Consider the following 14,488-nt stretch of genomic DNA (forward strand, 5'->3'; position numbering starts at 1 on the left):
TAAACAGCATCGTCTTATTGATTACGTATATCCCGAAAGCATGGTATTTAGTGCAAATTTTTGAACTAATACTGTGTACGAAGTTCAGTTTACCATTTTAATGTCAGGAACATAGATGATGGGCAAAAGAAAACTGGTCCGAGAAATATTTCAGGCGCCTTAAGATGGCAAACCAACCTACGTAATCCTTCCCGGGTAATACAAGTTGGGCTTCATACCTTGAGGTACATGAAATATTTTATTGATCGGTTACGTTTGTTCTATCCTGTATAAGCCTATACGTACTGTACGAATGCAATATGCGCGATTGGATGCGTAGAGAAAATTGAAACAAGTAAAGACAGAAATTTTGAACTTGGCATCCATATGGGCTGCCGTCCACAAGCAATGCTGAGTATCCGATAACAGAAGTCCAGTACCTCATCATTGCGCCATGGACACTCGCATACGCATTGCCGCACCACCCAGATGTCCGTTTTCCATGCTTTCCGTGAGTTACTTAAGGACAAGATCATTCCTTTCAAGAGGACACCGTCGATTTCTTACTTCACACTTTATATTAACTAATTTATCGTTTATTTAGCATGACCGGATTATGGCCTTAAGATTCTTTCTTCCATAGGATCAGAAATAAAACATGTCAACACATACAATACATAATAATAAAAATTTGACTTAATAATAAAAATGATTGTGGAGTGCATTAAGATATAAGAATAATATTTTTTCGCTTAGCACTTCTAAAGCTGTGTTCGGTGCTGTCAGAAAAAGAATGGATAATGAAAGAGGAGAGGATTGACAGTGGCAGTGTCAATAGTTGTTAAGAAAGAATAATCTTTCAATAGAAGGCTGTGTGACAAGGAGGAGGGAATAACTGATGGGAAGGTGGGTGTTGACAAGTGTGTGTTGCAGACAAACGTATTTGAGACATAGCTATTGTAATAGAAGGTGGACCATTACCTGTCTTTTGAAGTTTGAAAGGAATTTAATTTCTCTGTTATTCTGAGGAAAATCATTCCACAGTCGAGTTTATGATACACAAAATGATTTTGAGAAGGCGGTTGTGTTGTGTAGTGGTTTAGAAAGGGTTTTATTTTGGTGAGAACAAGTATTTCTGCTGTACTGTTTTGGTAGTAATGTAAGAGTAGGAAATAGGTAAAAGGTAATGCAGTGATTGAGAAGACAATAGAGTAAATGACCTCATCATCGACGACACGTTAAAAGGAGATTCCCTTTCTTCATCTTGTTACGTTCTAACACAATGACATCAGCATAGGCTCGTCCCTGGGGCTGGGGAGAGGTAATATACTGGAATTTCACTACAAGGACTTGGGAGCCTGATGCGTTCCGTGAGGAGTAATCGAATTGCTGAAATAGTAGCACACTGTCCATGATAGCCAGGGATCCGGTTTCGAGTTCTGTTCTGGCACACAGTTCGCACTGTCAAATTTTCCTCTTATTAACTGATTTTATTTATTTATTTATTTATTCGGCTGTTTACATTGGTCAGATTACGGCTTTTACATCAGAGCAGACGTCTTGCCTTTTTCTAAGTTGCCATTTATATTTTTAAGAACATTGGCGACCCCTGTATACAAGAAGGGTAAAATAACGGGCCAATATTTTTGACATCTGTTGACTGTAGAACCCTTGAACATATTCTCAATACAAATATAATAAATTTCTTTCATTTAATCTAAGAAGCATCGCTCGTGCGAAACTCAACTTGCCATTTGCTGACGTGAGATCCTGCGAACGACAGATGACGTGAAACAGACAGATTTCGTATTCCTACACTCCCATAAAGCATTTGAAACAGTGCCCCACTGCCGACTGTTAATGAAAGTGCGAGCTTACGGAATAGATCCCAGATAAATGAATCTTAAGTAACAGAATTCAATATGTTGTCCTTGATGGCGAGTTTTCATCAGAGACAAGACTATGGTCAGGAGTGCCTCAGGGAAGTGTGTCAGGACTGCTGTTAGTTTCTTTATATATAAATAATGTGGTGGACAGGGTGAGCAGCAATCTGTGGCTGTTTGCTGATGATGCTGTGGTTTACGGTAAGATGTTCATCTACATCTACATCTACATCTACATCGATACTCCGCAAGCCACCCAACGGTGTGTGGCGGAGGGCACTTTACGTGCCACTGTCATTACCTCCCTTTCCTGTTCCAGTCGCGTATGGTTCGCGGGAAGAACGACTGTCTGAAAGCCTCCGTGCGCGCTCTAATCTCTCTAATTTTACATTCGTGATCTCCTCGGGAAGTATAAGTAGGGGGAAGCAATATATTCGATACCTCATCCAGAAACGCACCCTCTCGAAACCTGACGAGCAAGCTACACCGCGATGCAGAGAGCCTCTCTTGCAGAGTCTGCCACTTGAGTTTATTAAACATCTCCGTAACGCTATCACGGTTACCAAATAACCCAGTGACGAAACGCGCCGCTCTTCTTTGGATCTTCTCTATCTCCTCCGTCAACCCGACCTGGTACGGATCCCACACTGATGAGCAATACTCAAGTATAGGTCGAACGAGTGTTTTGTAAGCCACCTCCTTTGTTGATGGACTACATTTTCTAAGCACTCTCCCAATGAATCTCAACCTGGTACCCGCCTTACCAACAATTAGTTTTATATGATCATTCCACTTCAAATCGTTCCGTACGCATACTCCCAGATATTTTACAGAAGTAACTGCTACCAGTGTTTGTTCCGCTATCATATAATCATACAATAAGGGATCCTTCTTTCTATGTATTCGCAATACATTACATTTGTCTATGTTAAGGGTCAGTTGCCACTCCCTGCACCAAGTGCCTATCCGCTGCAGATCTTCCTGTATTTCGCTACAATTTTCTAATGCAGCAACTTCTCTGTATACTACAGCATCATCCGCGAAAAGCCGCATGGAACTTCCGACACTATCTACTAAGTCATTTATATATATTGTGAAAAGCAATGGACCCATAACACTCCCCTGTGGCACGCCAGAGGTTACTTTAACGTCTGTAGACGTCTCTCCATTGATAACAACATGCTGTGTTCTGTTTGCTAAAAACTCTTCAATCCAGCCACACAGCTGGTCTGATATTCCGTAGGCTCTTACTTTGTTTATCAGGCGACAGTGCGGAACTGTATCGAACGCCTTCCGGAAGTCAAGAAAAATAGCATCTACCTGGGAGCCTGTATCTAATATTTTCTGGGTCTCATGAACAAATAAGGCGAGTTGGGTCTCACACGATCGCTGTTTCCGGAATCCATGTTGATTCCTACATAGTAGATTCTGGGTTTCCAGAAATGACATGATACGCGAGCAAAAAACATGTTCTAAAATTCTACAAGAGATCGACGTAAGAGATATAGGTCTGTAGTTTTGCGCATCTGCTCGACGACCCTTCTTGAAGACTGGGACTATCTGTGCTCTTTTCCAATCATTTGGAACCCTCCGTTCCTCTAGAGACTTGCGGTACACGGCTGTTAGAAGGGGGGCAAGTTCTTTCGCGTACTCTGTGTAGAATCGAATTGGTATCCCGTCAGGTCCAGTGGACTTTCCTCTATTGAGTGATTCCAGTTGCTTTTCTATTCCTTGGACACTTATTTCGATGTCAGCCATTTTTTCGTTTGTGCGAGGATTTAGAGAAGGAACTGCAGTGCGGTCTTCCTCTGTGAAACAGCTTTGGAAAAAGGTGTTTAGTATTTCAGCTTTACGCGTGTCATCCTCTGTTTCAATGCCATCATCATCCCGTAGTGTCTGGATATGCTGTTTCGAGCCACTTACTGATTTAACGTAAGATCAGAACTTCCTAGGATTTTCTGTCAAGTCGGTACATAGAATTTTACTTTCGAATTCAATGAACGCTTCACGCATAGCCCTCCTTACTCTAACTTTGACATCGTTTAGCTTCTGTTTGTCTGAGAGGTTTTGGCTGCGTTTAAACTTGGAGTGGAGCTCTCTTTACTTTCGCAGTAGTTTCCTAACTTTGTTGTTGTACCACGGTGGGTTTTTCCCGTCCCTCACAGTTTTACTCGGCACGTACCTGTCTAAAACGCATTTTACGATTGCCTTGAACTTTTTCCATAAACACTCAACATTGTCAGTGTCGGAACAAAAATTTTCGTTTTGATCTGTTAGGTAGTCTGAAATCTGCCTTCTATTACTCTTGCTAAACAGATAAACCTTCCTCCCTTTTTTTATATTCCTATTAACTTCCATATTCAGGGATGCTGCAACGGCCTTATGATCACTGATTCCCTGTTCTGTACATACAGAGTCGAAAAGTTCGGGTCTGTTTGTTATCAGTAGGTCCAATATGTTATCTCCACGAGTCGGTTCTCTGTTTAATTGCTCGAGGTAATTTTCGGATAGTGCACTCAGTATAATGTCACTCGATGCTCTGTCCCTACCACCCGTCCTAAACATCTGAGTGTCCCAGTCTATATCTGGTAAATTGAAATCTCCACCTAAGACTATAACATGCTGAGAAAATTTATGTGAAATGTATTCCAAATTTTCTCTCAGTTGTTCTGCCACTAATGCTGCTGAGTCGGGAGGTCGGTAAAAGGAGCCAATTATTAACCTAGTTCGGTTGTTTAGTGTAACCTCCACCCATAATAATTCACAGGAACTATCCACTTCTACTTCACTACAGGATAAATTACTACTAACAGCGATGAACACTCCACCACCGGTTGCATGCAATCTATCCTTTTTTGAGTGGCTGTAGGAAGATACTAGACGACTTAGATAAAATTTCTAGTTGTATGAATTGCAGCTAGCCGTAAATGCAATGCAGGTGTGTAAGGCATCCGCATTTTTCGGACCTTACATGAGCTTCATAGTTACGATACAGAATAAAATCTCCAGAAAACTCTATATTGTTAACAGGAAGCAATTGTAATAATCTCATGTACCGAATAACAAAACAATATCCACCTTTATAATGACAGGGGCATGCGTAAATGCGATAAAGTGAACGCAGTTTGGAGGCGGACGGTGCATGTGGCGAGAACAATATAATACCTTTTAGATAAACACTGCCAAGACCAAGGGTAAGTGGCTAGACAGCATTAACAAGGCTAGCGGCGACCCGGCAAGAGACACGGTGGGGAGAGTCACGACATATAAAAGCGTTTTTGAGAACTAAATTAACAGACCTCTCTCGTCCCACAGTTGGCCACACCTATGTGTGGAAAAATAGCGAAGATGTTGACCTTTACATCTGCGAAGTGAGGGCGGTATGCTTCACGTATCGTGGCGACAGATGTAAAGTGGTAGTTCATATTCCTGCGGGAATTTTTGCGGGCAGAGCATTGTGCACGTCGCTCCACCCCTTAGCGTGTGTGCAATAGCCATTATTTCGACTAGGCAAAATTTAACGTTGTACGGAATGCAGGAAAGTTGAGATTGAGTGATTCAGTCAAGGTCAGAGTAGGGAATTAGCGTTTTAGATCCAGCACGGAGACAAAGCGGCCGCAGTTCCCGATTAGTAATATGCCAACGCGCATTAGGTGTCATTAAATGTTGAGTCGAGATTTTGCTCACTCCAACCTGTGTACGCTTTAAATATAGAATTTCAAGAGTTGAATACTAACATACCCTCCAATGAGTACATGAGAGATTGATTAGTTTAAAAGATAAAATATTCTCCGCCAACGTAGTCCGTTCAACAGCTACGACAACGTAGATGTAAATTGCACTTACGAAGATTGAATTGTTTTGCTAGTTATAACATTCTAATATATAGAGATAAAGATTTAATAATCACGTATTCAATGTCTAAGTGTTAATTATTTTGTTGAGACTTGAAAGTAATTGAACTTGCTTGTTATGTATCTCTTGAACCCTGAAAGCAGTGATAAATTAAATGTAGAATGAAAAAGGGAGAGGTTGTGTTGTCATTTTAGAAAAAATCCCGAACTCTTATTTATATCAATTTGTGCATTCTTGTTATGTCACAACAGAATTTCTAATTAATTTGAGATAATCTGCACCTAACATTAGCGGTATTACAGGGACAAAATTAATAGCTATGAAGAATGTCTGTTTAAGACCCTGGGCTTGAGAAGACGTTAAGATACGTTATCCACTTGCGTGCGATCACAAAATAGCTTTACCCACCAGCATGTTACTCAAAATGAGTACACGTTACAGGTGAGTAGGAAAAACAAACCCGTAATTTTCGAGTACAGCGTTAGTAGTGTGCTGCGTGACATAGTCATGTCGATGAAATATTTAGGCGTGACTTTATGAAGCAGAGTAAAATGGAATAATTAGGTAAGGAGTCTAGTAGGAAAGGCGAATTTTCGAAATCGGTTTAGTGGGAGAGTTTTATGAAAGTGTGGTCCTTCTGTTAAGGAGACCGCGTACAGGACACTATTGCGAACCATTGTTGGCTACTGTTTGAGTGTTTGGGATCCTCAAGAAATCGAATTAAAGGAAGACATCGAAGCAGAGGCGGCCTGCTAGATTTCTTACCGGTAGTTTCAAACAATAAGCAAGTATTGCGGAAATGCTTCGAAAACTCAAATGGTAATCCCTACAGTGAAAACGACTTTCACTTCGAGGAGCACTACTGAGAAAATTTAGAGAACCGGCATATGAGGCTGACTGCCGCCAACGTACATTTCGCGTAAGGACCATGAAGGCAATATTAGAGAGAGCAGGGCTCGCATGGAGACTTTCCCTCGCTCTACTTACGACTGGAACAGAAAAGAAAATGACTGGTAGTGGCACAGGGCAGACTCCACCAAGCACCGCACGATGGCTTGCGGAGTACGTATATAGATGTAGAAACTGTTTAAACGATTTATATTCTAGCGACTGCTTTACTTATATTACAATAACTTCAGGAAGTGGAAACAACAAATACACTGCAGGTTACCATGCCAAACACCGTGTAGGAAACCCGTCGGCATTCGTCTTCCAGTCGTCTAGAAATGGATAAATAGAGGTCCAGTATGGTTCTCAAAAGAGTCTTATACCATTCTTTCCACACAATAATGACAACGATGATGGAGGTGGATAGCGATCACGCACTCTTCTCTCTATACTAGACCGCAATCTCACAATAACATTCAGGTGTTGTGATTGTGGTGGCCGGGAGAGATTCGACACTTCATCCTCGTGCTCGAAAAACCAGCCTTGAACAATGCGAGCTGTGTGAACAGAGGCTGTGTCGTCCTGGAACACAGCATCGCCATTGGGGAACAAACGTGATCAGTCACAATGGCCTCAAAATCCTTGGCAGGAATGCGACATTGCAGAATTACCAAGGGGCCCACTCAGTACCACACGGGACGTTAACTTCGCCTAGTAGATAGTGTGGGAAGTTCCATGCGGCTTTTCGCGGATGATGCTGTAGTATACAGAGAAGATGCAGCATTAGAAAATTGCAGCGAAATGCAGGAAGATCTGCAGCGGATAGGCACTTGGTGCAGGGAGTGGCAACAGACCCTTAACATAGACAAATGTAATGTATTGCGAATACATAGAAAGAAGTATCCTTTACTGTATGATTATATGATAGCGGAACAAACACTGGTAGCAGTTACTTCTGTAAAATATCTGGGAGTATGCGTACGGAACGAATCGAAGTGGAATGATCATATAAAATTAATTGTTGGTAAGGCGGTCGGGTTGACGTAGGAGGTAGAGAAGATCCAAAGAAGAGCGGCGCGTTTCGTCACAGGGTTATTTGGTAAGCGTGATAGCGTTACGGAGATGTTTATCAAACTCAAGTGGCAGACTCTGCAAGAGAGGCGCTCTGCATCGCGGTATAGCTTGCTGTCCAGTTTTCGAGATGGTGGGTTTCTGGATGAGGTACCGAATATATTGCTTCCCCCTACTTATACCTCCAGAGGAGATCACGAATGTAAAATTAGAGTGTTTCGAGCGCGCACGGAGGCTTTCCGGCAGTCGTTCTTCCCGCGAACCATACGCGACTGGAACAGGAAAGGGAGGCAATGACAGTGGAACGTAAAGTGCCCTCCGCCACACACCGTTGGGTGGCTTGCGGAGTATAAATGTAGATGTAGATGTAGAAGTTGAAAAAAAAAAAAGAAGAGAAACGAAGCTCCTCCGGTCAGTCGACTTTCTCCCGTTGCTCCACAGTCCATGTATTATGGCTCCAGCAATATCTTTTCTTGTTACTGGCACTTGCATCACTGATGAGTGGTTTTGGAATTAAACTTGCCCTGTAATTCGCTGCTTATGAAGGCCACTTCGTGATGCTTTCGTTCTTACAGGTTTGGCGAGAGAGACATCCAGCTCTGCAGTGCGTTTTGATGGAGGCGTCCTCTTATTTTTGTCACAGTTCTCTTCAGTAACCCTTAGTCAGGATCACATAACACACATTTTCGTCCAAGTTGTGATTTAGTGGACGATATTTTTCCAATTTCTCTGTTTTGCAGTATAAATCTTCCATGTGGATCCTCTTGAAGAACCATGCAGTTCGGCTACCTTGTTTACCGAAGCTCCCAAAATACGGGAATCAAGAATTTTGCCGCGTTGGAAATCACTTAGCAGCGACGTAATGCACTCACTACTACACAGAATACTGTTCTGACTATCACGAGAGACACCTGCAATGTATTGACGACATTCCACAGGTGCCGTTAGTGTTAAAAGACTGAAGTGCAACCTGCAGGCTTGGCTAGCATCTCCTCTTATGTTCAAGTACTCATTGCTCGCGTTGTTTCTGTACGCCTGTATTACTATAATTATCAACATGAACATCGTATTCTAAAGATCTTTTAAAGGCATTATTGCAGCAATCACGTTTCTTTATTTTGTTATAATAATCTCAATAATTTTGGTGCTTTCTTATTTCCAATCCTTGTTCATTCCCAGACAATTTCGAATTCGCGGGAGAATTGAGCATTTCTTTACTATAATGTATTATAGATTAATCGAACAAAAACTGTGTCAAGCGATCGGAAGAAAGTACGGATCAGTAATGGTAGCAGACGTGACCCACAAAATTACTGTCCAGCATCCTTGATATCCATTTTTTGCACCATCTTAGAACGTATTTTGAGTCGAAACGTATTACGGTAACTCGAACACAATGGCGTTGATCTTCCCAATGCCAACGAGCACGGATACTGAAACATCGGACATGAGAAACCCAACATGAGCTTTCTCACGCGACATCCTGAAACACATGAATCAAGATAGTCAGGCAGATGTGGTATTCCTTGACGTTTGCAAAACATTTGACGCAGTACCTCACCAAGGCTTATTAATGAAAGTAAGATATCGTGGAGTGTCAAACCAGATGTTTTACTGCATTGGGGATTTATTGGTAAGAAGTACGCAGCTTTGCATGGAGATTTATTTACAGATATGGAAATAACTTCAAGCGTCCCCCAAGGTAGTGTATTACTTGGTGTTCATATTGTGTATTAATGACGTGGCAGATAATATTAAGAGTAACCTCAGACTTTCGCAGATCATATAGTTATCTAGAATGAACTTCGGACTGAAATATGCTATATATATATATATATATATATATATATATATATATATATATGCTGGGGCAGTTAAAACAGTCTGTGGAAATATCTGGAACACTACACCCTGGATGAAAAAAAAAGGTTGTACTAAAAGTTTTTTGCCTTGAAAGGAGACTTCCAGCGACAATAAACTCACCACCATGCCCCACCCACCCCTAGTGAGTTGGAGGGGATCAATTTTGAAATCTTCGATAAGACTCCCCAGTTTTTATTGCTGATTTGGAGTCTCCGGAAAAAAAGTGTGTAACTTTTGTAAAGAACAATTTTATCCGACGACGGCCTGCAACGAACGAAAATGTCGCAGTGGATATTTCAGCTGTAACTACTATATATCCTCACATTACTTCTCGGCAAATCTCACGTGGTGCAGGAATTTCGCGATGAAGTGTTCACTGCATACTAAATGAACACAAATGCTATCCATTCACACCTATCGTTGCATCAAACCATACAGTGGCGACTTTCAAACCCGCTTGAAGTTTTGCAATAGGATACAACAACAATAAGCAGTCAATGATGATTTTCGTTCAAAGGTACTGTTCTCTGACGAAGCAACGTTTACAGATCGTGGTTACGTGAACCGGCATAGTATGCATTATTGGGCAGTGGAGAATCTCCACTGGTTAAGGCAAGTCGAATTCCAACGTCCACTGAGCGTTAATGTTAGGTGCAGTGTGTTTGGTACCCGGATAATTGACCCATACTCCACAGCGATCGAATGTATGGCGACTTTTTAGATAATATTTTGCAAATATTACTAGAAAATGTCCCGGTTCAAACAAAAATGGACAAGTGGTTTCAACAAGATGGCTGTCAAAAGCATTATTCATGGATATCTCGCGAAGTTCTGAACCAAGATTATCCTGGTCGATGGCTTGGGCGAGGAGGTCACCATGAGTGGCCTGCGTGTTCACCCGATTCGACGCTTCCCGAATTTTACCTGTGGGGAACGCTAAAAAAGAAATGTCACGCGGACGTACCAACAACCCCTGCAAATATGTGGCAGCGAATTATCACTGAATGTGCAAAAATTAGTGAAGAGACATAGAGATGTAGAATAGTCTTTCAGAAATAAGACTGCAATATGTATTGCAGCAAACAACGGAAAAGTCGTCTCCATGGATCAGTGCCTAGTTTGGCGAAGAGTTTCGTAGTATGTGGAGTGTAATGGAGACGTGGAAACTTGGGTTACACTGCCTTTTGCAGTTGGACGACAATAGCGGTACACAGTAGTAAAGCGCGGTGCAGTTAGTTGGTATGTACAGTGGGTGAGAACCAAGGGGACTCGCCTAAAACAAGCACTTCGTAGGTGAGGGGCTACGGGATTCACCTGAAAAAAGCACACCAATCGTGAGAGGCATAGGGTCTCATCTAAAACAATCATTTCAGTGAGAGGCATGGGGACTCACATCTCACATAAAACTAGCACCCCAACAGATTGTTTGTTACTTGCAAGCACCGCAGCAATGAGAGGCAAGGAGACTCACCTAAGACACGCACCCCGACGATGAGAGACAAGGGGATTCACATTAAAGAAGCTCCCCAAAGGCAAAAAAACTCTACACGTCCATGACGTTATGACGTTGCATCTGGGCTACGCTAGATGTAGTAGTTACTGCATTGACAAACAAACCAATGACCTGTTCCCACCGCTTCCCACTTCGGCGCCATCTCTGAAGGTAATTACACCAACAACGTGGACACCGTTATGTTTTTTGGTCTGGAGAATCACGTTTATTTGAAATAAAACACCGGTGTATCATTACAAAAAGCAAGTGAGAGGCATGGGCCCTTCTACCCTCATGGGATCCTAATCTATTGGGTAATTTCCAGAGATACTAGCACCTTTCAACGGATTGTAATACATTTTCATTTGTGTCGATTACAACTTCATATATTCCACAACGATGAAACTTTTCCATCCAAAAGTTACCTACTTTTTCCCAGAGAATTCGAATCTGTAATAAAAATTGAGCGTTCCTAATCAACATTTCAAAGTTGCCCCCCATCTTATACGCTGAGGATGGGGCAGGTGTTCGAATGTAGTGTTATTGGATGTCAACGAATTGTAACCCATTTTCATTTGCCTCGATTATAACTCCATCTGTACCACAACGATAAAACTTTTCCATCCAAAAGTTACGTACTTTTTCCAACAGAATACGAATCTGTAATAAAGATTGAGGCTTCCTAGTGAACATTTCCAAGTTGCCCCTCCTCCTATACGCAGAGGATGGGGCAGGGGGTCGAATGTAGTGTCATTGGATGTCCCCCTTCGAGACGAACAATTGTTATACAACCCTTTTGTAATCCGATGTGTAGTTTTTCACATATATCAGCTGGAACTTGATGAGATTTCAAACTAATGTCCAGCAGTATTAAACTGAGCACTTCTGAAAACGAAAAATAATAACCCTGTACAATGTCAGTGTGTCACAGATGCAATCAGTCACCTCTTACAGATCCTTTGGTGTCAAGATTTTTTGTAGCGATATAAAACGGAATAATCATAGGCTCAGTCATAGGTAAAAGAGGGGATAAATTTCGGCTCTTTAATAGGTTAATTAGTCTACAAAGGAGACGGCTTAAACAGCTTTCATGGGCCCCATCCTAGAATGTTGCTTAGTTGTATCGAACCAAATAAGACTATCAGCATATGCTGATTGTACAAAAACAAGAGCACAATGTATGGTCACAGGTCTGTCTTCCTCAAGAGCGAAAACAAAGAAGGTACTTTGTTAGATGGCAGGATGTAGAGCGAAGTCAACGTTCTAACTCGTCCAAAAGGTGTTCCATGGGGTTTAGGGCGGGACTCTAAGCAATCTAGTCCATTTCAGAGATGTTATTGTCCACAAATAATTGTCTCGCAAATGTTACATTTATGACAGTATGCACCATCGTTCTGATACAAACATCATGTCCGAAATGTCCCTCTGCTCCGCGCAGTAGACAATGCCATAGAATGTGTCCACATCCTTCCGCATTTAGCTTTTTCTTATGAGCAATCAGGTGATCACAGCCTAACCACCAAAAACGGCCTCATGCCGGGACACCATGTCCTTCGTACGTCACTGTTGGCACTACACAGATAACGTTCTACAGGCATTCACAAAACCAGAACCTACTCACCAGACTGTAGCGTGATTCGTCACCCCAGATCACTCATTTCCAGCCACCCACGTCCAGTGATGTAACTCCTTACACAACCTCAAGCATCATTTAACAGTGACGTCAGGAATGTGTGGCTTACAATGAGCTGCTCAACCATTATACCCCATTATTTCTAGCTCCCTATGCACAGTCGCTGTGCTACCTGGACTGGTGGTAGCAGTTTGGAACTCAGGAGTGCCTCCTTCCGCTGATCTCATACTAGTTTTCGCAGCCACACTCCGCGATACTCGCGGTGTCGAAGAGGTTTGCTTGATGTTGGGTTAGGTGTAGTTGTTCCTTCATGTTCCTATTTGACAGTCACATCACCAGCACTCTAGTTGACTAACCTTAAAACGTTTGAAATGTTCATGATAGGTATGTTACTCAGGTGACATCCAATGAGCAGTCCACGTCTTCAGTCACTCAGCTCTCCTGACATTCTGCTGTTACTGACTCTAGTGACAACACAATAGTCCCCGCCTTCTTTTATAAAGGCTGGTCCACCTCTCGCGATATCTAGTAGTTAACTGAGAATTAAATTGGAGTTTCTGGATACTTTTAACCGGATAGTGTATATTAAAGCGGCCCAAGAGACAGTAAAAACAATTTCGTATTATCACTCGACGCTATCACAACTTGTTCTCTGTATGAAATTAACAATTTTATCGGTTATGGAATACGTCGTGAGAACTGCAACACTTCTTCCTAACGTGCGTCTGGTGGTGCGTGTTAGCACAAAAATTGAGTTTGAAGCCATTTTGACTATTTTTCGACTGTAAATTGCCACTACCAGTCACAAACTTTGTCAACTACTGTATTACTTCCAGAATGAGATTTTCACTCTGCAGCGGAGTGAGCGCTGATATGAAACTTCCCGACCGAGACTCGAACTCGGGACCTTTGCCTTTCGCGGGCAAGTGCCCTACCATCTTTTTTTTGTTTTCTAATTTCAATTTGTTCTATGTTGTTCGTTGAATTGGTTCGTGGCGGACGTCCGATGACACCCGTTCAGTTTGTTCGTTGATCCGTTCACTCAGTTTTTTTATTACAGAGGGTGGCTAAATCCTCTGACCAAACACGCTGAGCTACCGTGCCGGCATACCATCTGAGCTACCGAAGCACGACTCACGCCCGGTTCTCACAGCTTTGCTTCTGCCAGTATCTCGTCTCCTACCTTCCAAACTTTACAGAAGCTTTCTTGCGAGCCTAGCAGAACTAGCACTCCTGAAAGAAAGGATACTGCGGAGACATGGCTTAGCCACAGCCTGGGGGATGTTTCCAGAATGAGATTTTCACTCTGCAGCGGAGTGTGCGCTGATATGAAACTTCCTGGCAGATTAAAACTGTGTGCCCGACCGAGACTCGAACTCGGGACCTTTGCTTTTCGCGGGCAAGTGCTCTACCATCTGAGCTACCGAAGCACGATTCACGCCCGGTTCTCACAGCTTTACTTCTTCCAGTATCTCGTCTCCTACCTTCCAAACTTTACAGAAGTTCTCCTGCGAACCTAGCAGAACTAGCACTCCTGAAAGAAAGGATACTGCGGAGACATGGCTTAGCCACAGTCTGGGTGATGTTTCCAGAATGAGATTTTCACTCTGCAGCGGAGTGTGCGCTGATATGAAACTTCCTGGCAGATTAAAACTGTGTGCCCGACCGAGACTCGAACTCGGGACCTTTGCTTTTCGCGGGCAAGTGCTCTACCATCTGAACTACCGAAGCACGATTCACGCCCGGTTCTCACAGCTTTACTTCTGCCAGTATCTCGTCTCCGACCTTCCAAACTTTACAGAAGCTTTCTTGCGAGCCTAGCAG

General features: G+C 42.5%; 1 protein-coding gene across 1 annotated transcript in view; it reads right to left on the minus strand.

Annotated features, from left to right (window-relative positions):
• LOC124711802 (fatty acid-binding protein, muscle-like) overlaps positions 1 to 14,488 on the minus strand; it is a 95,356-nt gene that overhangs the window by 26,585 nt on the left and 54,283 nt on the right. The window lies entirely within an intron of this gene.

Source organism: Schistocerca piceifrons, chromosome 8 (genome assembly GCF_021461385.2).
Source record: "Schistocerca piceifrons isolate TAMUIC-IGC-003096 chromosome 8, iqSchPice1.1, whole genome shotgun sequence".
Taxonomy (NCBI): domain Eukaryota; kingdom Metazoa; phylum Arthropoda; class Insecta; order Orthoptera; family Acrididae; genus Schistocerca; species Schistocerca piceifrons.